Genomic DNA, 27,527 nt, shown 5'->3' with positions numbered 1-27,527 from the left:
GTTCAAAAAATTTTACATTACAAAGACTAGGAAAATCAACATTTGTAAGAAAGCTAAGAAAGACTTTGTGTGTATTAAAGGGACATGAAACCCAAAAAAATTCTTTCATGATTCAGATAGAGAAAACAATTTTAAACAACTTTCTAATTTACTTCTATTATCTAATCTGTTTTATTCTCTTGGTATCAGTTGTTGAATGAGCAGCAATGCACTACTAGGCCTCTATTTAACAAGGTCTGGTGGACCTGATCCAACAGTGCGGATCAGGTCCGCCAGACCTCGCTGAATAAGGAGATCAATACGCTCTCTGTATTCAGCATTGCACCAGCAGCTCACAACACCACCCCCTGCAGACTTGCGACCAGCAGGGGGTGTCAATCAACCCGATCGTACTCGATCGGGTTGATTTCCGGCGATGTCTGTCCGCCTGCTCAGAGCAGGCGGACAGGTTATGGAGCAGCGGTCTTTGTGACCGCTGCTTCATAACTGCTGTTTCTGGTGAGTCTGAAGACTCCCCAGAAACACGGGCCGTCAAGTTCCTTTAGGAGCTTGATAGATAGGCCCCCTAGTTTCTAACTGAACACATGGGTGAGCCAATGAAAATCAGTTTATATATGCAGCCACCAATCAACAGCTAGAACCTACGTTCTCTGCTGCACATGAACTTGCCTAGATAAACATTTCAGCAAAGGATAACAAGAGAAAGAAGCACATTAAATAATAGAAGTAAATTGAAAAGTTGTTTGAAATTGTATTCTCTATCTGAATCATGAAAGAAAAAATTTGGGTTTCATGTCCCTTTAAGTCTCCCTAAGGGAAAAAGGGGCAACCAGATGATGACTCCTTGCTCAATGTGCTTAGGGGAATAAGAAAGATGAGAATTGGGCTGGGAAATAACATTTTTAATCCAATACTATCTTCAATGTTATAATCAAATTAAACATTTAGGTTAACGTGAGCATTTGAGATAATGGTCCTGCCACGGTTTGTTTACTTTGTAAGTGATGTTAAGAAAATCTGCGGAGGAAGTGAAATGAATGTGAGGGATAACTGATGTTTGTACTAAAAAGGAGATCTCAATGAATCTAGCTTCAAATTAAAGTGCCAGCACTGCTTTGTAGATGAGAAAAAGAAAACAAACAAATGTTTAGTATGGCATTCTGGGAATACAGAGAATGAATGAACCAAATAGGACCTTGACAACATGGTAGAACCTGGCCTTTGATTGTTTAAGGTAAACATAAATAAAAATCATCCCTCCACTTAGAAAAATATTTGAAATAATAACACTTCACAGACCCACTCACCCTGCAGGAAAGTGACACTTGGATGTTTGTATTGCTAATGCAGATACCTGTGCTCCTATACAAACAATATTGATGAAATAAGAACATCTGAGGTAAAGGGAAATCCCTTAGCTAATATCAATGCTCATTACTCAGGGAAAGTGCCTTAGTAAAAAGCCACAAGCAGCGGCCTGAGGACTAGTTATGCATTTGTCATCCAAATCAATAGCCCCAATGAGTAATCAGCTGTTTCCATCTCTGCTTTGATCAGTGTGTGTACAATCTGTCTCTCTGTCTCGTGTTCGCACTTTCACTGTATAGAAATACTGGTTTCAAAATCAACAAATACAATATTTTGATGACAATGTTAAGCTTCTGCACAAGGCCTGAGGAATTTGCTTAGGTTTTGTTTTTCTGGTAAGAACTCCGACCTACTATAGATGTTTCATATGGAAAACATTTATGTATTAACACACCTGATACTGAAATAAAATATTACATAAAAATATAAGGGATTTTATTTATTTATAGTTTGTTTTATAACATGGTATACAAACTATAGTCCATATCTGGTTAAGAATTAGTATGTTAGATGTATTTCCTTGAGTTGAGGCCTACAACACATTGTGCTCCTTGCTTTACATGCAAAAACTACAAATTATAAATAATATTATACATACAAAGATTGGCCTAGATTACAAGTGGAGCTAAAAAATATTACTCTAAATCCCATTATACTAATGCCTTACCAAAGATATAAAAACAGATCTATGGATTTATATTTTAAGCCAATAAAAAAAAAACATAAAAACTACCTAGAGATTTATGAAATGTTGTTTTTGAATGATGACAGTCTATAAGTAATGTGGTTAAGAAGATGTTCGTTTCTGGGAAAGACAGGTAAAAAAAAGTGCATGGCGACCAAGGAAGAAAGGAAGTAAAACCTCAAGGTTCCCACTGCAGTCAGATCTAAGGGAAGTGACTCTCATTCTTCTGGGCTTTTAAGTTGAGCTCTGAGAAACTAACACAGGGATTTCACTTCCTTCATCAGTTGAACCAGAAAGTTTCTCAGATATAACTTGATTTGCAACCCACAAAGAAAGTTTCTCTTTTTAAAGTATATCTGAGGTTTTGTTATTTTTGCATGGTGACCAAAAAACCTTAGTTTTATCAGTTGTTTGCATAAATTGCAGCCAGCTTCTGTAGCAAAAACAAAAATAATAACCCTTTGTAAAAGGACAAAAACTGTGTGTTCTTTTGAATTGTAAGACGGGAAGGATAAGTGACCAGAAACTCACCTTTACTTTGATATAAGAAAAAAATATTTATTAGAAGATAATTAGACAATTATATAAAAAATATTATTCAATTGAAAGATAAATCAGCAATTGAACAGTTAGATATTTAACTGACAATTAACTTTGATGATGTAAACAGCAGTTAAAAATCAGTAGATCAAATTCTCACTCCAGCCAAAACAGTGTGTTCTTTTAGATTGCAAGAGAGGTATGATATGACCGAAAACGCACTCTCAATTTAGCCCCGATATTCAAAGCATCGACAGACTGGCGAGAAGCTGCCTTTCTGGCCTCGTCGACCTCACAGTAAGTCGGTCTGTTGATACTTCCTTAAAAAAAAGGGGTGGACCTGCGAAGTGCCATCGAATGTCGATATGTCTCCCATAGACTGTGTGCCAGTACCTAAGATGATGGTAAATAGTGAGAGAGAGGAGGGAAGAGAGCTGGTTGGGAGTGATGGCATAGGGATCAGGGGGTAAGAGGGGCAGGTGGGAGTGTAATTAACCTTACAAGCTAACTTATTAACCTCTTCAAAGCCAGGAATTTCAAAAGTGTGGTGCGCAGTTCCAATTAGTGGCCTTCTAATTGCCAAAAATGAATGGCAAAGCCATGCATGTCGAGTGTTTCTGAACAAAGGGGACCCCTAGAGAAACTATTACAATCATTTGTCTTATGACTGCAGTAGTTGTATGTAAATAATTTCAGTGAGAAACCCAAAGTTTTTTTCTTATTTGATTGTATTTTAAGGCCAAATAGTGGCATGAAATATACCAAAAAGGGCCTAGGTCAATACCTTAGGTTGTCTTCTTTAAAAATTTATCTATAGATTTAAAATATTAAATAAATAAAAAAGGCTCTATTCCTGGCAATTTTTCATCTGAATTTCCAGGTAGCGAAGGGGTTAAGGACAATAAAAATATAAACAACACTAATGGCAGCTATCCTTATGGTGTTTTGATAAGGTATTACGGTTGCTTGTTTCTTTGAGAAAACAGTTTATATATGGAGATTTAGTTAAACTTTGAAATAGAAGCATTTTTGCAATATACTTTCATTGGCAAAAATGCTTCTAGTAAAAGTTTTATTGTTTTTCTGTTGCATACGCACATATACTGTCAGGGCTCGTGCACCAGTATTCAAACACCACACCTTCTCAAAGAGTCAGCAGTGACTTGAATAAGACAAATTACATCTTCGTAGAAACAGTACATACCACTGCCAGCTCTCTGATCAGAAAGAGTGTTTGAATACAGGAGGATATGTGCGTATGCTGCTGTTCAAAAATAGTAATGTTTACTGGAAGCATTTTTGCTAATAGAAGTACATTGCAAAGATGCTTCTATTTCAAAGTGAAATGCACCCATGCAACTTTCAAATTTGACCTTTCTATCTCTTTAACAAACAAGTACTTATCCACATACAGATTTGAATACATTTACATGGTATTCTTTTTGCGCTATGTGGAAGAGTGTTATTAAAAAATCTTTCACAAAAGATTACCATGTAAGTTTATTCTGATCCCTGTATGCGGATAAGTACCTAATAGAAGTTTATTACACACAAAAAAGACACAGATTATTTTATTTTTAAAAAAATATAAGTGGTACCTGGGCTTGTCCCATTTGGCCAGATGTGGTAACTAACTCTTTCAGTTTTGCTTTTAATCTTAGCTGTAAGGTTGTAAATGAGTGCTGGACTTCCTCTGTGTGTTGTATTAATTTATTTTGTAATTTTCCCTATGGGCCCTATGGGTTAACTGCCTGGGATTCTGGGGACAGCATAGCTTCCTGAGAGTGTTATTGAGCACCCAGGGCTGAGCATGTTGCAGGGTCATGGGATGTGAACACAGTCCAGTCTGAGAGTGCAGTCCCCTTCCATGTTTTGTATCTCTCTCTCTCTCTCTCTCTCTCTCTCTCTCTCTCTCTCTCTCTCTCTATATATATATATATATATATATATATATATATATATATATATATAAAATATACAGGCCCGGGCTGACCATAGGCCATATGCCCTGTGGGCCAGCTCAGTTACGGGCCAGAGGTTGGTTGCCTTGCTTTGCCTGTGAATCAGTTCAGGGCTGGAGGTCTTAATTGAGACTGGGCCAACACATTTAGGGCCAATTCTGAACCTTCAGACAGTAGTAGCATATCTACAGGGTGGTTGTGTGGTGCCTGAGCTTAATTTTGGTAATTGCTTGCATATAGACAGACAGACAGACATAGATATATAGATAGATAGATAGATAGACAGACATATTGTGACAAAAATACCCCTCTGCTTGGGATTTTTTGTCCCTGGAACAGCTTTGACACGCGGTCTTCACAGCAGAAAGTACTCCACACACACTGGATTTTGAAGTAAAAGCCTTCTCAGACAATTTGCAGGTATACAATTTTAACAAAAACAAAAACAAAATAAATACCTGCACAATGACACGTACTAAACAGAATAAAGCTTTCCTGACTAAAATTGTGTAGCTTTTACACACAACTGCAACATTTCAAACAGATTTCAAAACGTACACGTCTAGAACCTCTAGACAGCAGCACAACTTCAGAATATGTTATGGCTTTCATAGACAGGTTCTAAATAGCACAGTGACGTGCAGTCAGGGGAGGCAGAGCCTCATCTGTCATGAAAAGAAAAAAAGAAAATAATGTTAAAGTAAAATAAAAATTAAAAAAAGTACCAAATTGTCTGACCTTAGCTGCAAATACACGGAGAGAGGCAATGATGAGCTCAGCCTACCTCAATTGTGCAACAATTTAGAAGGTGCTGTATAGAGTGCCTGCCCACGGTCAGGACAGGAGTCACATTTCCTCCTTAAGCTAATCAGGAAAATGCCCCACATGAGGCAGCTCTCATATCTGGCTCTTACGGGGGACGTGACAGTGTTAGTGTAGGAGAAGCACTGACTGTGGGTGGGAACAAATAGAAGAGGAAAATCTGGGCATCAGAAAGATATTATTCTAATAAAGTGATTATTTTACTCGCAAGGTGACTTCCACAAGAAATAAATTCTACTCTTTAAAAATCTGTTTGTCTAACTGAAATCTAGATCACTTATAATGGAACATCACATTTCGTAGCCAAAATCAGACTTTCCAAGTTGAAAAAGAAATTAAAAAATTACCGTATTTTTCTTCTCTCCCAGAATCCATTGGCAGCTGTTTGTTGTGAACCATAAGGAGCAGTGTGTTGCCTAAGGGCACTCACAAATATTTCTGCAGTGTTGCTTAATGGTAAAAATATGTTTTAACCCCTTAATGACCGGACCATTTTTCAATTTTCTTACCCTTAATGACAATGGCTATTTTTACATTTCTGCATTGTTTGTGTTTAGCTATAATTTTCCTCTTACTCATTTACTGTACCCACACATATTATATACCGTTTTTCTCGTCATTAAATGGAATTTCTAAAGATACCATTATTTTCATCATATCTTATAATTTACTAAAAAAAAATTATAAAATATGAGGAAAAAATGAAAAAAAAACACACTTTTTCTAACTTTGACCCCCAAAATCTGTTACACATCTACAATCACCAAAAAACACCCATGCTAAATAGTTTATAAATTTTGTCCTGAGTTTAGAAATACCCAATGTTTACACGTTCTTTGCTTTTTTTTGCAATTTATGGGCAATAAATACAAGTAGCACTTTGCTATTTCCAAACCACTTTTTTTTCAAAATTAGCGCTAGTTACTTTGGAACCCTGATATCTGTCAGGAATCCCTGAATATCCCTTGACATGTATATATTTTGTTTTAGAAGACATCCCAAAGTATTGATCTAGGCCCATTTTGGTATATTTCATGCCACCATTTCACCGCCAAATGCGATAAAAAAAAAAAAAAAGTTCACTTTTTCACAAATTTTGTCACAAACTTTAGGTTTCCCACTGAAATTATTTACAAAAAGCTTCTGCAATTATGGCACAAATGGTTGTAAATGCTTCTCTGGGATCCCCTTTTTCAGAAATAACAGACTTATATGGCTTTGTGGTTGCTTTTTGGTAATTAGAAGGCCGCTAAATGCCGCTGCGCACCACACGTGTTTTATGCCCAGGAGTGAAGGGGTTAATTAGGGAACTTGTAGGGAGCTTTAGTGTAGTAGACAACCCCAAGTATTGATCTAGGCCCATTTTGGTATATTTTATGCCACCATTTCACCGCCAAATGCGAGCAAATAAAAATTTTTTTTTAGATTTTTCACAATTTTAGGTTTCTCACTGAAATTATTTACAAACAGCTTGTGCTATTATGGCAGAAATTGTTGTAAAAGCTTCCCTGGGATCCCCTTTGTTCAGAAATAGCAGACTTATATGGCTTTGGAGTTGCTTTTTGGTAATTAGAAGGCCGCTAAATGCTGCTGAGCACCACACGTGAATTATGCCCAGCAGTGAAGGGGTTAAATTAGGTAGCTTGTAGGGAGCTTGCAGGGTTAATTTTAGAGATCAGCCTCCCACCTGACACATCCCACCCCCTGATCCCTCCCAAACAGCTCTCTTCCCTCCCCCACCCAACAATTGTTCCCGCCATCTTAAGTACTGGCAGAAAGTCTGCCAGTACTAAATAAAATAGTTTTTTTTTTTTTTTTTAAATAAAAATAACAAAATATTTTAGTTGTGATGGACCCCTGCCTTAGCACCAACCTCCCTGATCCCCCCCTCCAGCTCTCTAACCCTCTCCCCTACCTAATTACCGCCATCTTGGGTACTGGCAGCTGTCTGCCAGTACCCAGTTTGGCCCCACAAACCAAAGTATTTTAATTTTATTGATAACTTTTATTTTTATTTGTAATTATTTCTGTAGTGTAGCAGCCCCCCCACAATACCCCCACCCCCTCCCCCTCCCAGATCCTTTTATATGTAAAAAAAAATTAATAACTTTTTTTTTCCCTTCCTTCCTTCCTTCCTTCATTGGTGTCAGTGTGGCTAATGCGCGCACGTGCACGTGCACACGCGCCCCCGTGCACGCGCGCATGTGCACGCACACATGCACGCCCGCGCGCATCGTGCAGGCCCGCACGCATCGTGCACGCGCGCACACGCTCCCTCCTCCCATCCGGACAACGGCACCATCAGCACCATCTCTACCGGTGCAGAGAGGGCCACAGAGTGGCTCTCTCTGCATCGGAGGCTTGTAAAGGGGTATTGCAGGATGCCTCCATATAGAGGCATCACTGCAATACCCTCAGAGCTGCTGGAAGCGATTGTGATCACTTCCAGCACTCTGTTAGACAACTGACGTACCAGGTACGTCTATTGTCATTAACAGTTAGTTTTTGCATGACGTACCTGGTACGTCAGTTGTCATTAAGGGGTTAAAGAAGCTTAGCAACAGTATTATTAAGCATGTGATAAAATATTCCAAATGTTTGAAATACTCCCAACAGATTATAAAAGCACTATAGATAAACTATAAAGCATAGTACAGATGCATGATAGGCACTTCCTGGATTTGTAGAAAATAAATAACAACAATAACAAAATATGATTATTTTTTTTGCTATAAATCCAATGAGTGCATATTATTGTGCATCTATATATACAGTATAGCTATTTTTTATTTTTGTTTATTAGTCTGTGTTTCTTTGTGTCTGTGTGTGTATCTGAGTCTATCATTTTCAATTCCACCAAGAACATTGTAGAATTTGTGGGAAAACATAGATTCCATTATACACAATCCCATTAGCTCTGTCACAATATATATATTAGACATGTGCGTTTCGTTTCAGGAAAAATTTGGAAATTCAGCTGAATTTTGGCCGATTCGGCGATTTGGATGCATCCGAATTGCCAAATCGGCACATCACAAAAAATTCTGAAAATTAATAAATATATTTACGAATGTTCGGATTCATTATTCATATTCAGAATTTTTCATTGTTCCTTCCTAAACCGCAGTTCCCCGTCACTAACTAACTCTAAGTCTAAACCACCGTTCCCCGACATTGCTGAAACTAACTAAACCTATTAACCCCTAAACCGCCATCCCGAAACATCGCTGACACAAACTAAACCTATTAACCCCTAAACCGCACCCCCCACACACACATCAACGACACTAACTAAACCTTTAAACCCCTAAACTGCCGTTCCGAAACATCGCTGACACAAACTAAACCTATTAACCCCTAAACCACTGTTCCAAAACATCGCCGACATGAACTAAACCTATTAACCCATAAACCGCACACACCCCCACATCGCTGACAAGAACTAAGCCTTTAAACCCCTAAATTGCACACACCCCCACATCGCTGACACAAGCTAAACCTATTAACCACTAAACTGCCGTTCCAAAACATCGCAGACACAAGCTAAACCTATTAACCCCTAAACTGCACCCCATCCCCACATCGCCGACACGAACTTAACTTATAAACCCCTAAACCACACCACCCCCACATCACAGACACAAACTAAACCTATTAACCCCTAAACTGCACCCCCGCCACATCGCCGACACAAACTAAACCTATTAACCCCTAAACTGCACCCCCCCCCACATCACAGACACAAACTAAACCTATTGACGCCTAAACCACACCTCCCCACATCGCCGACACAAACTAATCCTATTAACCCCTAAACCGCACCCCCCACATTGGCAACACTAACTAAACCTATTAACCCCTAAACCACCATTCCAAAACATCGCCGACACTAAAGCTATTAACCCCTAAACCGCCGTTGACAAACATTGCCAATACTAACTAAACCTATTAACACCGAAACTACATAGTTAAAATAAATACAAACTTACCTGTGAAATAAAACCTAATCTACCTTACACTAAAACCTAAAATTACAAAAAATAAAAAAACCTACCATTACAAAAAATAAAAAAACCTACCATTACAAAAAAAACCCAAAAAAACGAAATTACCCCAAAAAATAAATATTATCTCTATTCTAATACCCTTTTAAATAAAAAAAAACCACCCCAAAATAAAAAAGCCTAATCTAAAATAAACTACAAAGGGCCCTTAAAAGGGCCTTTTGGGGACCCTTAACAGGGCATTTTGTAGGGCATTGCCCTAAGTTAAACAGCTCTTTTGCTACAAAAAACACCCCCTAACAGTATACAAACCTCCACCCCTCAAACTACCAAGGGCCCTTAAAAGGATCTTTTTTAGGGTATTGCCCTAAGTTAAACAGCTCTTTTGCTACAAAAAACACCCCCTAATAGTATACAAACCCCCCAAAAAATTATACAAAATATATTTTTTTTTATCAAAAATAAAATTATTCCTATTCTAATACCCACTTTAAAAAAAAACACCCCAAAATAAAAAACCTGATCTAGAATAATCTACCATCTACTACTTGCATTGAAGATTCAGTGTACGGTGGCGACCATATGAAGAGGATGCTCCATGCCGGATATCTTCAGGATGGACCCACTCCGCGCTACCAGGATCAAGATAAAAGATGCCGCATGAAAGAAGATTGAAGAGTCCGCCTGGATGAAGATTTCTCGCCGCCTGGATGAGGATTTCTCCGCCAGGATGAAGATCGTTCGAGCGGGACTTCAAAAACTGTAAGTGGATCGTCTTGGGGTTAGTGTTAGGTTTTTTTAAGGTTTTTTTTGGGTGGGTTTTATTTTTAGATTAGGGTTTGGGCAGTAAAAGATCTAAATGCCCTTTTAAGGGCATTGCCCATACAAATGCCCTTTTCAGGGCAGTGGGTAGCTTAGGTTTTTTATTTTGTGGGTTTGGGGGGTGGGGTTTGTAATGTTAGTAGGTATTTGTATTTTTATTTCTCAAAAAGAGCTGATTTCTTTAGGGCAATGTTCTATAAAAGGTCCTTTTAAGGGCCATTGGTAATTTATTCTAGATTAGGTTTTTTTAGCTTGGGGTGGGTTTTTTAAATGAGTATTATAACAGGAATATTTTTTATTATTTTTGATAATTTGTTATTTGTGTAATTTATTTTTTTAGGGGGTGTTTGGTTTTTTGTAGCAAAAGAGCTGTTTATCTTTTGTAATGGTAGGCTTTTTTATTTTTTGTAATGTTAGGTTTTAGGGTAAGGCAGCTTAGGTTTTATTTCACAGGTAAGTTTGTGTTTATTTTAACTAGGTAGTTAGTAAATAGTTAATAACTATTTACTAACTAGTCTACCTAGTTAAAATAAATACAAACTTACCTGTAAAATAAAAATAAAATCTATGCTAGCTACACTATAACTATTAGTTATAGTGTAGCTAGCTTAGGTTTTATTACACAGGTAAGTTACTTTGCATTTAGATTTAAATAGGAATTATTTAGTTAATAAATGTAACTTTAATTTAATTATGTTAAAGTTAGAGGGTGTTAAGTTTAGGGTTAGGTTTAGGATTAGAGTTCGGGTTAGGGGGTGTTAGTTTTAGGGGTTAATATAGTTTAATTTAGGTTGTTGCGATCTGGGGGCCGGCAGTTTAGGGGTTAATAGGTTTAGTGATGTGGGGGTGTGTGGTTTAGGGGTTAAGGTTTAGTTTGTTCTGGCGATGTGGGGGGTGCGGTTTAGGGGTTAATTGGTTTAGTTAGTGTCAGCGATGTGGGGAGAGATGTGGTTTAGGGGTTAATAGGTTTAGTTTGTGTCAGCGATGTGGGGGGGTGTGGTTTAGGGGTTAATAGGTTTAGTTTGTGCTGGCGATGTGGGGGGTGCAGTTTAGGGGTTAATAGGTTTAGTTAGTGTTGGCGATGTGGGGGTGTGTGGTTTAGGGGTTTATAGGTTTAGTTCGTGTCGGCAATGTGAGGGGGTGCAGTTTAGGGGTTAATAGGTTTAGTTCGTGTCGGTGATGTTTTGGAACGGTGGTTTAGGGGTTAATAGGTTTAGTTAGTGTCTGCGATGTGGGAGTGCGGTTTAGGGGTTAATTGGTTTAGTTTGTGTCAGCGATGTGGGGGGTGTAGTTTAGGGGCTAATAGTTTTAGTTCATGTCGGCGATGCTTCGGGGGTGCGGTTTATGGGTTAATAGGTTTAGTTTGTGTCAGCGATGTGGGGAGAGGTACAGTTTAGGGGTTAATAGGTTTAGTTCGTGTCAGCTTTGTTTTGGAACGGCGGTTTAGGGGTTAATAGGTTTAGTTAGTGTCGGAGATGTGGGTGTGTGGTTTAGGGATTAATAGGCTTAGGTAGTGTTAGTGATGTTGGGGGACAGAGATTTAGGGGTTAATAGCTTTATTTAGTAGCGGCATGGGTGACGGCGGCGGTTTAACATAATTTTGTTTCGGCAATCGCCGGAACATTAGCTAGAAATAACGATTCGGTCCGTAATAAAGATTCGGTCCGACATTAATAAAAATTACCGACACATACCGAATTATTACGAATGTCTCAAACCAATTTTTTTTTACGGCCCGAATCGAAACGAAATGAAGCAAACCAAATTTTTCGATCGCGCACAAGTTGAATATATATATATGTGAAATATTTTACTTGAAAAACTGTGACGTTTCGAGGACAAAGTATCCCCTTCTTCAGACAATGTGTGTAGCAAACAATAGTGACTTTATACACTTTGTCAAACAAACCCCTCCCCTCAATTAGAACAAAAAAACGCCAAATCTGGTAGCTATGGTGACCTATGAGTCACAATGTAAACAACCACGTGCTATCCAATACTAGAAAATATATATGTGACTTTCCCAAAGATCTCGTTAGGGGACTAACGGCCAGTCTGGAAGGAATAATAGTGATGTGACTAGAAGAAATCAACAACTTGAAGAAATGCAACAACGCTTCACACGAAGAGGATATAATCCCCATCTGATCCATCAGAGTAGAGTGCTAGCTGAATATGAGGATAAAACCCTGACCACTTCCAGGAGCAAAGGTGAGCAGAGAATGACCTTCACGACCACATATAGTCCCCTAACGAGATCTTTGGGAAAGTCACTAAGAGAACATTGGCACATTGTACAGGGTGACCCATCACTCCCATTCAATGGCTGGCAGCACCCTAGAGTGGGGTACAAACGCGACAAGAATTTGAAAGATCTTTTGATGTTAACTGACCCTACTCACTGCTATACCCCAGAGACATGGTTGTCACGAAAAAAGAAACCAGGGTGCTATAGGTGCTTGGGGTGCACTACCTGCAATTCTATGATTCCAGGGGCCTCCTTTGGCCATCCACACCGTAATCAGAGATACAAGATCAGGCATGTGTTGACCTGCACTACCACACATGTGGTGTACCTATTAAATTGTAGTTGTGGGCGTTTCTATGTGGGTAAAACCACAGACGATGCCAGAACCCGGTTTGCCAATCATAGGTCTTCCATCAGGACATCCCTCAAAAAGGGTTCAAGTGACCAGCCTGTGGCTAGGCACTTTGTGGAAAAAGGACATGGACTCCAGGACCTTCGCTTTACTTTAATAGACCATGTCCCCCCACTGAGGCGGGGGGGTGACAGGGATACACTTCTTTTACAAATCGAGGCCAAGTGGATCTTCCGGTTAAATACTTTACAACCCCATGGACTGAACACAATGTTTGATTGGCACTGTTTCCTATAGTTAGGTATAAGTTCTAACGGATGTTTCCTGCCGAGTGCCAAGACTTCGGAAACCCTGAGGATGTACTGGGAGAGTCCACCTATAATTCAATCTACCAACATCTTTTTGGCCTTTTTTGTAAATTCTTTACTGGTGATTAGGGCTATCAGCTATGCACATTCCTTCTCCTTTCTTTTCCATATAAATGTGTCTTTAATGGATTATCTATAGAGAGCTTAGGTGAGTTCACTTGTAGATAAATGTGCTTTGTTATTTCACTCTAACCCACTGTCTGTTGTCCTTTGGCTACACCCTCTACAAAGTTTTTACGATCCCCATGGCTTTACTATCTGCATGATTGGTATCTATTTTTGACATGATCTCTAGTGCTCATATTGGTTATGGTATAATCTGCATTTTTTGCCTCACGGGCGGCTTTCTTGAATGTTGGTGCTGACCGCGTATGTATGTGTCTACGATGTGATAAGTCATACTATTTACTGTTTAAGCTGTATTTGCTCTGTAGTTTCAGATTAAAATTTAGTACTTGGTATTGGCAGTTTAAAGTTTAGTGCTGAGGTTTATTACATTTGCCTTTGTCCGGACTGTCAGTATGCCCTATTGCATTTTAGCGTTGCAGTACCTTAGTGTGGCTAGATGTGAATGGTCACTACGGCAACAGTAAACAACTCCGGTGATTGGCCGATTGACCCCCACGTGAGAGTCCTGTGTAGTTCCGGGTGCTCTTCCCGGTGTTGTGTATTGATGCGGTAGTGAGTGGCTGCAGCGTTTAGCTATGCGTCTCCCCTAGGTGAGTTTTAATCCTTCAGATCGGTGTTCTGACTTTGCTTACCTGTGTTTTACAATGTCTTCTGATGTGTTATTGACGAATAAGCGGTGGTATGAATGATTAAATGAACACTGTTACTCCACTTTTTCTGTGCTCTGTCTGTATTCCACGTTTGTTTCCATTGTTTCCATTGCTCCACAGTTCTCTTATCCTGCACTTGGGCTGTCACTAACTATGTTAGAGCCGGGATGGCTCTCATATATATTTTCTAGTATTGGATAGCACGTGGTTGTTTACATTGTGACTCATAGGTCACCACAGCTACCAGATTTGGAGTTTTTTTTGTTCTAATTGAGGGGAGGGGTTTGTTTGACACAGTGTATAAAGTCACTATTGTTTGCTACACACATTGTCTGAAGAAGGGGATACTTTGTCCTCGAAACGTCACAGTTTTTCAAGTAAAATATTTCACAAAAAAGACCAGTGAGTGCAAGCTTGTTGTTTTTTTTATATATATATATATATATATATATATATATATATTTATTTATTTATATAAATATATATATATATATACAGTATACACATATATACTGTATATATATATATGCATTGTCTTTGACATTTTTTGTAGCCCCTCTACCTACTTTTGTATGACCCCCCCCCCCCCCACCCCCTCCAAAATGTTTTTTGAAAACTCTGCTGTCTTTGAATAACCTACTGGATGAATGTGAACACTTTCACACCTTGTTTGCTACAATCATTTTTCAACAGCCAAACTTACACATTGCTTTCCTTATTTGGTACTGAAAGAGAGGATGCTAGCCACAGTCATTTTGATAATAATACTTGTAGTTTTATTTCAGCATCTGTAATAAAGATGTGTAGCAGGTTTAGTCTTGTGAAGTTTGAAGTGTGCACTTCCAGTTCTCATTATTGGAAAACCTGCAATTTGTAGAATTAAAGGGACAGTGTACTCCAAAATATTTATAGTTTAAAAAGATAGATAGCGCCTTTACAACCAATTCCCCAGCTCTGCACAACCAACATTGTTATATTAGTATGCTTTATAACATTTAAAGTGTCAGTAAACCTAAAAAATAATGTTATATAACATTATTTTAGTGCTATAGTTATTAAACAGAGCAGGAGCGAGCTGCACTTAATGTTATGGCGCGGTCGGGCCTGGCTGTGACTATACAGCTGGCCCGATGCGCTGTGTAAAAAAAACAGACCCGCTCAGCAGAGAGCAGAGAGCGGGTCTGTAAAACGGGTATATTTTAAAAAATTTCAAAGGGAAAAAAAGGTTTAATAACTATAGCACTAAAATAATGTTATATAATTCTGCACTATGTGCAGAATTATATAACATTATTTTTTAGGTTTACTGTCCCTTTAAACCTCTAAATGTCTGCCTGTTTCTAAGCCACTGCAGACCGCATCTTATCTCATGCATTTTTATTAGCTTTTCACAGTAAGACACTGCTAATTCATGTGGGCCATATAGATAACATTATGCTCATTCCCATGGAGTTGTGCAGGATGTAGCACTAATTGGTTAAAATGCAAGTCTGTAAATAGCCCTGGGATAAGGGGGCTGCCTGTAGAGACATAGATGCAAGGTAATCACAGAAGTAAAAAGAGTAAAAAGTATATTTATATAACCGTGTTGGTTATGCAAAACTGGGGAATGGGTAATAAAGGGATTATCTATCTTTGTAAACAACAACAATTATAGAGTAGACTTTCCCTTTATATTGCAGGAAAAGGGAAAAGATAAATGAGGAAATAAAGAGCAAACTGATTTTACATGGTATAATTAGATTAAGATAAACTCAATCTGAGCTTTTATTGTAAATCAGGTAGGATCTGTATAGGTTGAACTCGATGGACTTCTGTCTTCTCTTATCCTCATCTACTAAGTTAAGTTACTATGTATGAAATTACAACTCCATTTAAAGGGACAAAAAAGTGCAAAAATAAAATAATGTAATGTGTTAGTGCATTCTAATATTGCACTATTGTTTGCATTAAACTATTGGATTGAGCAAAATCCTTTAGGAAACTTTTCTAATAATTTATCTACAAAAATCACCATATATGCTGTAATGATGATTTTCTGCTGTGAGGATTGTGAGTGACCCTTATGTGTTTAACTCCTGCAAATGGGTTAAAAACATAGATAAAGTCAAGCTCCACAGCAGCAATGCAATACTGGGACCTAGAGCCACTACTAAAAGGCATACGTGCATGGCTACCAGTCACCAGCTAGCTTCATGAAGTGCATTGGTGCTTTTGAACCTGCCTAGCTGTGTGTGTCAATGGAAGGATAGCAAGAGAGCTAAGTATATATGATAACAGAAGTTAATTGAAGTCTATAAAAATTGCATGTTCTATCTGAACCATCACCCCCTTCACTTGTGCACTATGGAACTCTCGCTCTGTTTGTAACAAACTCACTTCTATCCATGACCTCTTTATTTCCCACTCTCTCAATCTTCTGGCTCTCACAGAAACCTGGCTTTCTCCTTCAGACACTGCTTGCTCTGCTGCACTGTCACATGGGGGTCTCCACTTCAGCCACACTCCTAGGTCTGACAATAGACAAGGAGGTTGTGTTGGTATTTTACTTTCCTCTAGTTGCACCTTTTAACAAATACAGCCCTTCTCTATCCCTCACATTTTCTTCATTCGAAACACACATGATTAGCATATTCTCTCCCCTCTCTATACGCGTTGCAGTCATATACCACCCCCTGGCACCACAACTCTATTTCTAGATCACTTTGCCGCCTGGCTACCTTACTTCCTTTCCTCGGACACCCCTGACCTCATTCTCGGTGACTTCAACCTCCCTGTTGATAATCCCACTGCCTCCTCTGCAAAACAACTTCTGTAACTCACTTCCTCTTTCGGTCTGTCACAATGGACTGACTCTCCCACTCACAAAGATGGTCACTCCATTGATCTGATTTTCAGTTATCGATGCAATATCTCAAACTTCACAAACTCACCTTTAGCTCTTTCTGACCACCACCTCCTCACTTGTACCATCACCTCCCTCCCTACAACACTCCCTATTTCTACCCCTCACACTAAACTTCACAGAAGAATCAAGTCATTAGATCAGCAACAGCTCGCTAGCTCTCTCGAACCTCTTCTCTCTTCCATCCCCTCCTTTTCCTGTCCTGATGAATCCATCTGCCACTATAAATCCACCCTTAAATCTGGCCCCACCTACCATAACTCGGAAAAAAAACACTCATCCTCAGCCCTGGCATACTCCTCTGACACGGTACTAACGCAGATGTTCCCGTACTGCTGAGCGACACTGGAGGAAATCTCGGAGTTCTGCTGACTTTAGTCACTATAAGTTCATCTTGAACTCTTACTATTCTGTAGTACTTTTCTCTCAGCCCATGATTTTGCCAGCTACTTCAACAACAAAATCGACTCCATCATAAATGAAATCATCTCTCAACATACTATCGGTCTCCATCCCTCTCAAAAGCTCACAATCATCCAAAACCCACATAGCCATAAATTTAGCTCTTTTGCCCCTGTTACAGAGGATGAAGTTTCTGCCCTTATACTACCCTCTCACCTCACTACCTGTCCCCTCGACCACATCCCCTCACATCTACTCCCCTCCCTCTCTTCTACCCTTACCCCTATACTCACACACATCTTCAAACTCTCCCTCAGCACTGGTATAGTTCCCACATCTCTTAAGCATGCATTAGTCACACCTATCCTCAAAACACCTTCTCTTGATCCAACTTTCTCTTCGTATCTATCTAAACGTACCTTTAGTGTAGCCTTCTCTGGGGCATCCTCTGCCCTGTTACCTCTTTCTATTGGGGTACCGCAAGGCTCTGTCCTCAGTCCCCTTCTCTTCTCAATCTACACGTCCTCACTTGGTTCCTTCATAAAATCCCACGGGTTTCATTATCATTTGTATGCCGATGATACCCAAATCTACCTCTATGCACCAGAACTACCTCCTTCCTTGCTAACCCATGTCATTAACTGTCTCTCTCATATCTCATCTTGGATGTCCTCTCACTACCTCAAGCTAAATCTCTCCAAAACTGAGCTCCTTATTTTCCATTTCCACCTTCTTCCAAAATCTCTACCCCCCATGTCTCTATAACTGTTGACAACTCCATCATTACCCCAACCTCACATGCCCGATGTCCTGGGGTCACGCTGGACTCAAATCTGTCTTTCACTCCTCACATTCAGTCCTTGGTTAAAGCCTGCCGCTTCCACCTTAAAAACATCGCTAAAATTAGACATTTCCTTACACAAGACACAACAAAGATTTTAATCCACTGACTCATCCTTTCCCGCCTCGACTACTGCAACTCTATCTTCTCTGATCTCCCTAGCTGCCACCTAGCTCCTTTACAATCCATAATGAATGCCTCTGCCAGGCTCATCTTCCTTGCTCGTAGCTCTTCATCTGCCGCACCTCTCTGCCAATCCCTTCACTGATTTCCTCTTGCCTCCAGGAATAAACACAAAAATCTCACTCTGACACACAAAGCCCTCAATTGCACTGCTCCCCACTACATCTCAGACCTTGTCTCCAGATACTCTCTCTCCTGTCCCCTTCGCTCCGTTCATGATCTCCTACTCTCCTCCTCTCTTGTTACCTCCTCACATTCCCATCTTCAAGATTTCTCCAGATTGGCTCCCATCTTACGGAACTCTCTGCCTTGCTCCACAAGAATCTCACCTAGTTTTAAAAGCTTCAAGTGCTCCCTGAAGACTCTATTATTCAGGGATGCTTACAACCTACACTAACCTTCCTATCTCCACTGCTATCCCCTAAAACCCCATAGCACGTAAGCCTATGAGCCCAGCTGTTTGTAGTTCATCTTCATAAGAGCCGACAACAACAGTGCAACTCTCGACAGGACCCTCTCTCCCCATTTAAAACCTGTAATAATTTTTATATAACACCTATGTTCATAGTGCTGCGGACCTTGTTGGCGCTCTACAAATACCTGATAATAATAACCATGACTTCCCTTTAAGGTATGCACTAACCTTATAGTACTGTAATGCATTTAATGCACTTCAGTTATTTTAAAGTTTTTTTGTTGCTTTAACCTCTATACGCCATTAGGATGATCCATGCCGTCCTAACAGCACTTGGCCTTAACGCCGTTAGGACGTTCTGCAGCCTCCCCTTTGTGTAATAAAAATTCAGATTGGGAGAGTGCCTAGTAGTGTACGCAGTCCACCAATGATTCAATCCTGGCCTTGAGATCATGTGATTGCATCAATGATTGTACAATTTCATTTTTCCAGCAAGTGTTTACATTGGAACTTCGATCTAGGCACTTGCACCCCGGCATGAAGGCGTTGAGGCCAGAGATTGTTTGTACACTGAATTGTTTCATTGAAAGATAAGCTTAAAATGATTGAGATAACTTACTAATAAGTATTTCTATTCTTTTTTGCCCAGCTGTAGCACTAACAATATAGATTGTTTCATATCAGTATTTAGGTTTCTGCTGTATCATTTGTGGCTTGAAACTATGCAAAATACAAATGTTTATAATTGTATGGCAGCTGTACAAGGATGTGAAAGCTTGCAACCCTGCAGCTTATAAAAATAATGTTACACTCGTTTCACAATGAAACAATAATTTCACTTGCTAAAATACCTTTTTTTCCTAACACAAATGTATTTTATAGGGTTTAAAAATCCCAAAAACTGTCCTTCTTTGCAGTATATCAGGGGCTGAAGCATTATATGGTAGCTCATGTGATTTATTCTTAGATATTCCAATCCATTAGAATTAAGAAAACCTGTTAAGGTTTGTACATTATATTGATTAAGTGGAATGTGATCAATAGCACAGGGTGCATTATCTTGTTCTCAGTATGACCCAAAGAATAACGCACAAGTGGATGGCAAAATATTTTTTAACAGAAGCATTTTAATGCAGCCCAAAGCTTTTTAGTGTGCCTTATACTATTAATGGATAGCACAGAGTGGACTATTACTGCACCTATTGTGCTCGTATTGCAAGTGGTAAGTAATGTGATAAGTTTAAGCACAATTAAAAACTGCACTGTAAAATTTAGCACTTTTGGAGAAACAGAGTAAATTGTTATAGTTCGTTACTTTGCAAAACAAAACACATGAAAATGTTATGAAAATAAAGCATTTAAGCTATATAGAGATATAATACTTTCATAACAAAGTTTTTTTAATAAAAAAAAGTTTTTTTGGGGGGCAGAATTAAAGGTATATGATATATGACAAGGGATGGTACTTGGAAGGGGTCAAAGGTGTATGTTTATTTATGTGTGAATATATATATATATATATATATATATATATATATATATATATACATATGAACAAGAAAACTCAGACCCTTATTTATCTAGCACCCAACTATTTCTGGAAAAATATATATGTTTATAAACAATGAAAGATTTAAGAATAAATAATACACATACTATTTGAGAGTGCGTTCTTAAAGATTTATATATTGATTTCTGCATAACAATAATACATAAGCATGACCCCTAAATGTGTAGAAAGTTCAAAGTCCACAACCCGGGTTGTTATATGGAAATTAATGAGCTAGTCCATTCATTTGACCAATATTGGTATTTTTATAAATGCCTAATTATTGGCATATTTGTAGTCCCAATGATGGAAAACAACGTTAATGCAGGGACAGCACCATTAGTTATGTAACACTGACACTGTAGGTTTTTTAACTTGTATCTTCGTGCACCCAATGCAGATTATAACTGTATCATTAGTAGCAGAAAAAAGTGGCAATTTTTCAATACCACATTAGACTTGCTTTGACAGTTCTGTGTTGCGTGTGGGGATATTATAAGACAGGTACCTGCTTCCTTGGTTGTTCCGTCAGTGACGTGTCATGGTTTCATATCTACCTGCTCGTTGTTTCCAATTTATCTTTTTTCAAACCGGTTTCGGGGATATCACCTTTCCTTTCAACTCCGTGCTTGCTTGGCTCTTTCTGTGCATCTGCACGCCTTGACTTGTACTGGAGTATACTTTCGTTAGGAGGTCAGCTTTTTGGACGGTGCACCGCTGCTGCACCGCTCCAAACAAACAACTTTGCAGCTACGCGCGTTTCACCCGGGGTCCATTCGGGCTTCTTCCGGCTGTGTGTAATTGGAGATTGCTCTCCATAGCCTTTAAACAGTATGCTCCGCCTTTGATTGGCTTTTTCAGGTACATAGTATGTTTTAGCCGTACAGGTGAAATGTCAGACAATTATAAATGTTTATCTTGTTATGCTTTAACCTTTTTCTTAAAATCACACACTTTCTATATACAATATTATATCTGTTCATACTGTGCAGAGTTTACAACACCCATTTATATTAGATTTTCTTATTAACGGAATTACATTAAATCTTATGGGCAGCTGGATTGAATACCTTTATATTATGGTTCTGTATATATTGCTTCAGTCTCCTAAAAATGAGCCAAAATTTAGCTCTTCATTTAGGCCTAAATGAAGAGCTAAATTTTGGCTCATTTTTAGGAGACTGAAGCAATATATACAGAACCATAATATAAAGGTATTCAATCCAGCTGCCCATAAGATTTAATGTAATTCCGTTAATAAGAAAATCTAATATAAATGGGTGTTGTAAACTCTGCACAGTATGAACAGATATAATATTGTATATAGAAAGTGTGTGATTTTAAGAAAAAGGTTAAAGCATAACAAGATAAACATTTATAATTGTCTGACATTTCACCTGTACGGCTAAAACATACTATGTACCTGAAAAAGCCAATCAAAGGCGGAGAATACTGTTTAAAGGCTATGGAGAGCAATCTCCAATTACACACAGCCGGAAGAAGCCCGAATGGACCCCGGGTGAAACGCGCGTAGCTGCAAAGTTGTTTGTTTGGAGCGGTGCAGCAGCGGTGCACCGTCCAAAAAGCTGACCTCCTAACGAAAGTATACTCCAGTACAAGTCAAGGCGTGCAGATGCACAGAAAGAGCCAAGCAAGCACGGAGTTGAAAGGAAAGGTGATATCCCCGAAACCGGTTTGAAAAAAGATAAATTGGAAACAACGAGCAGGTAGATATGAAACCATGACACGTCACTGACGGAACAACCAAGGAAGCAGGTACCTGTCTTATAATATCCCCACACGCAACACAGAACTGTCAAAGCAAGTCTAATGTGGTATTGAAAAATTGCCACTTTTTTCTGCTACTAATGATACAGTTATAATCTGCATTGGGTGCACGAAGATACAAGTTAAAAAACCTACAGTGTCAGTGTTACATAACTAATGGTGCTGTCCCTGCATTAACGTTGTTTTCCATCATTGGGACTACAAATATGCCAATAATTAGGCATTTATAAAAATACCAATATTGGTCAAATGAATGGACTAGCTCATTAATTTCCATATAACAACCCGGGTTGTGGACTTTGAACTTTCTACACATTTAGGGGTCATGCTTATGTATTATTGTTATGCAGAAATCAATATATAAATCTTTAAGAACGCACTCTCAAATAGTATGTGTATTATTTATTCTTAAATCTTTCATTGTTTATAAACATATATATTTTTCCAGAAATAGTTGGGTGCTAGATAAATAAGGGTCTGAGTTTTCTTTTGATATAATGTTTTTTTTTTATTGTTATTAAAGGTCAAAAAAAAGAATATACAGAAATAAGAAAGAAAAGGCAAAGACAAAAAATTACATAATCAATGATACACTTATGTCATTTGGAACCAGAAAACATGGAACAGAGATACAGATAAGATATACATGAAAATAAGATCATAACCTTTTCAGATATTAAATATTTCACTTTTCTTCCTTTATCACATTAGTCATTAACACGGGATTTTACCCTAACTTCATTATTATAAACCTTAAAAAACAAAGAAAAAAAACAAAAACAAAAAGACAGGTCTTTACTGTGATATATAATAAGTTCGGTTAGTCCAGTGTAAATTTTAAATAATTTCAACCTTTAAATTATTGAGAAAGGTGGAGCCACCTGCAAATTAAATATCAAAATCCTGATCGGCTTCAAGGAAAAGTTTTTAGCTTTTAAATTTTTCTAGGGGGGGCAGAGGAGGGGGGAAGAAAAAGAAAAAAAAAAAAAAAAAAAAAAAAAAAAAAAAAAAAAAAAAAAAAAAAAAAAAAAAAAACCCCAAAAGGGGGAAAGAAAAGGGGGAAAAAAAGGGGAAAAAAGAGGTTTGCATCTTAACTTATATTCTCTAATGGTGATAATAACTGATTCTGTAAATTAGTGTTTTTATAGTGTTTAACAAAATCTAACCATTTTGAATTAAATCTATTATACTGCTGTTCAGAGTTAATTGCGTTATCAAATTGTTCTATTGTATATTGTCTTTGTAATAAAAATGTTAAATTATTTATAGTCGGTGACTTTTTTTGGTGCCAGTTTTTAAGGATGAGATATCTTCCACCCAGAATTACCGTATTACAGAAAGCTCTATTTACCAGTCTGTCTGATGTGTCTAGTAGGAAAATTATGTGTTGTAGTTCTAATATGTGATTTGTAGCTGTCACCTTATTTAACCAAAATTGTACCCGTTTCCAAAACTGATTAATTTTTGGGCAACTCCAAAACATATGGGTTAAGTCAGCATCGGCTAAAGAGCAACGTGGGCATACCCTTAAACCTTGTGTCGACCATTTATTTATTTTAGCAGGCGTAAAGTATATTCTGTGTAAGAGTTTTATATGCATTTCTCGCCAGCTTGCCGCGAGTGTAGCCTCGTCCAAGAGAATTATACTTTGTTTTACTTGTTCCCTTTTTAGATCTACAATCGTTGTTTGCCATTTTGAACAGATCTGTACAATGTTTAGTTCCCCTGTCTTAGTAATAATCATATTATACCAGTATTTAATAGAGCGTTTGCCTGCCTTAAATAATGCTAGCCCCATTTTCATTCCTGAGTGGGTCCATGGAAATTTATTATCTTCCATAGCTTTAAAGAACCAATGTCTCACTTGAAGGTATGCAAAAAAATCCACATTCTGTACATTATAAGACTCTTTAAGAGTCTCAAATGGTAATATACTCTGTAGATTGGGTTCTCTAAGTTGTGTTAAATAAATAAGTCCTGCTGTGGCCCATTTCCTAAATACTTGACTGCTAATACCAGGTGGAAAGCGTGGGTCACCTCTAATAGGAAGTAGATCTGAAAAATGAGGGTCACTATCTACTCTGCGTCGTATGTCTTGCCATGCAATTATAATATGATATAATGATTTTTTATTTTTAATACTTTTTGGAATTACTTTTTTAGGGCAGTGCAGAAGCGCATTTAATGAAAGAGGGTATACTAAATTTTGTTCTGCTTCTGTAAATGCAATATAGTTCCCGCCCGTAATCCAGTCCATTGCAATTTTTGCAAGACTTACACTATTGTAAATAGCAAAATTGGGTAGTGCCAATCCACCATATTGCCTTAGTTGTGACAATTTATATAATGATATTCGATTCGCACCCCTCCCCCATATAAATCGTCTCATTAGTTGGTCTAACTTGCTAAGATATTTTTTTGGTATGATTAGAGGGATATTTTGCATTAAATATAATATTTTAGGTAAGACGATCATCTTAACTACATTGATTCTTGCGGTAATTGAGAGTGGAAGATTATCCCATTTCATCATCTCAAATCTGATTTTTGCAAATAGGGGTGGGTAATTTAAACTAAACCATTCTTCTGGATTGGCACTGATCTGGATTCCTAAATATGTGATGTATTGCGGGGCTACTTTAAAAGGGGGTGTATATTGATTTTGGTGATGCTTACTCAACCAGAGTAGTTCTGATTTGGATATGTTAATTGTGTAACCTGAAAAAGAACCAAAATTTTTTATAATTTCCAAAATTTTGGGAATTTCGATCTGTGCATCCTTTAAAAGTAAAATCAAGTCATCTGCGTAAAGTAGAAGTTTAACAGGGATCTGAGTTTTCTTGTTCATATGTATACTAATTAAATACCCTTATCTGTGCACTATACTGAGAAATGTGGTCCTATATAGGACACATGATATTTTATCTCAGTATATTAAACTGTGAAATTTACTAAACTAGTGGTGCTGGCACAATATTACAATATATATATATATATTTATATATTTAATACAGGATTGCACCTGCAGGACCAGGCTTTAATATAGGATTGCACATGCAGGACCAGGCTTTAATATAGGATTATATCTGCAGGACCAGGCTTTAATATAGGATTGTACCTGAAGGACCAGGCTTTAATATAGGATTGTACCTGTAGGACCAGGCTTTAATATAGGATTGCACCTTCAGGACCAGGCTTTAATATAGGATTGCACCTGCAGGACCAGGCTTTAATATAGGATTGTACCTGAAGGACCAGGCTTTAATATAGGATTGTTCCTGCAGGACCAGGCTTTAATATAGGATTGCACCTGCAGTAGCAGGCTTTAATATAGGAATGTACCTGACCAAGCTTTAATATAGGATTGCACCTGCAGGACCAGGCTTTAATATAGGATTGTACCTGCAGGACCAGGCTTTAATATAGGATTGGAAATACAGGATCAGCCTTTAATATACAGGACCAGGCTTTAATATAGGATTGTTCCTGCAGGACCAGGCTTTAATATAGGATTGCCCTGCAGGACCAGGCTGTAATATAAGATTGTACCTGACCAAGCTTTAATATAGGAGTGCACCTGCAGGACCAGGCTTTAATATAGGATTGTACCTGCAGGACCAGGCTTTAATATAGGATTGGACCTGCAGGACCAGGCTTTAATATAGGTTTGTACCTGCAGGACCAGGCTTTAATATAGGATTGTACCTGCAGGACCATGCTTTAATATAGGATTGCACCTGCAGGACCAGACTTTAATATAGGATTGCACCTGCCATACCAGGCTTTAATATAGGATTATACCTGCAGGACTAGGCTTTAATATAGGATTGTACCTGCAGAACCAGGCTTTAATATAGGATTGCACCTACAGGACAAGGCTTTAAAATAGGATTGTACCTGCAGGACCAGGCTTTAATATAGGATTGTAACTGCAGGACTAGACTTTAATATACGATTGTACCTGCAGGACTAGGCTTTAATATAGGATTGTACCTGCAGGACCAGGTTTTAATAGAGGATTATCACTGCAGGACCAGGCTTTAATATAGTATTGTACCTGCAGGACCAGGCTTTAATATAGGATTGTACCTGCAGGACCAGGCTTTAATATAGGATTGTACCTGCAGGACCAGGCTTTAATATAGGATTGTACCTGACCAAGCTTTAATATAGGATTGTACCTGCAGGACTAGGCTTTAATATAGGATTGTATCTGCAGGACTAGGCTTTAATATAGGGTTGTACCTACAGGACCATGCTTTAATATAGGATTTTACCTACAGGACCAGGCTTTAATATAGGATTGCACCTGCAGGATCAGGCTTTAATATAGGATTGCACATGCAGGACCAGGCTTTAATATAGGATTGCACCTGCAGAACCAGGCTTTAATAATGGATTGTACCTGCAGGGCCAGGCTTTAATATAGGATTGTACCTGCAGGACCAGGCTTTAATATAGGATTGTACCTGCAGGACCAGGCTTTAATATAGGATTGCACCTGCAGGACCAGGCTTTAATATTGGATTGTACCTGTAGGACTAGGCTTTAATATAGGATTGTACCTGCAGGAACAGGCTTAAATATAGGATTGCACCTGCAGAACCAGGCTTTAATAATGGATTGTACCTGCAGGACCAGGCTTTAATATAGGATTGCACCTTCAGAACCAGGCTTTAATATAGGATTGTACCTGCAGGACCAGGATTTAATATAGGATTGTACCTGCAGGACCATGCTTTAATATAGGATTGTAACTACAGGACCAGGCTTTAATATAGGATTGTACCTGCAGGACCAGGCTTTAATATAGGATTGCACCTTCAGAACCAGGCTTTAATATAGGATTGTACCTGCAGGACCAGGATTTAATATAGGATTGTACCTGCAGGACCATGCTTTAATATAGGATTGTAACTGCAGGACCAGGCTTTAATATAGGATTGTACCTGCAGGACCAGGCTTTAATATAGGATTGTACCTGCAGGACCAGGCTTTAATATAGGATTGCACCTGCAGGACCAGGCTTTAATATAGGATTGCACCTGCAATACCAGGCTTTAATATAGGATTGTACCTGCAGGACTAGGCTTTAATATAGGATTGTACCTGCAGGACCAGACTTTAATATAGAATTGTACCTGCAGGACCAGGTTTTAATAGAGGGTTGTCACTGCAGGACCAGGCTTTAATATAGTATTGTACCTGCAGGACCAGGCTTTAATATAGGATTGTACCTGCAGGACCAGGTTTTAATATAGGATTGTACTTGACCAAGCTTTAATATAGGATTGTACCTGCAGGACTAGGCTTTAATTTAGGATTGTACCTGCAGGACCAGGCTTTAATATAGGATTGTACCTGCAGGACTAGGCTTTATTATAGGATTGTACCTACAGGACCAGGCTTTAATATAGGTTTTTACCTACAGGACCAGGCTTTAATCTAGGATTGCACCTGCAGGATCAGGCTTTAATATAGGATTGCACATGCAG

Source organism: Bombina bombina, chromosome 4, assembly GCF_027579735.1.
Source record: "Bombina bombina isolate aBomBom1 chromosome 4, aBomBom1.pri, whole genome shotgun sequence".
Taxonomy (NCBI): Eukaryota; Metazoa; Chordata; class Amphibia; order Anura; family Bombinatoridae; genus Bombina; species Bombina bombina.
The sequence above is the reverse complement of the archived record's forward strand: the minus strand, read 5'-3'. Positions refer to the sequence as shown.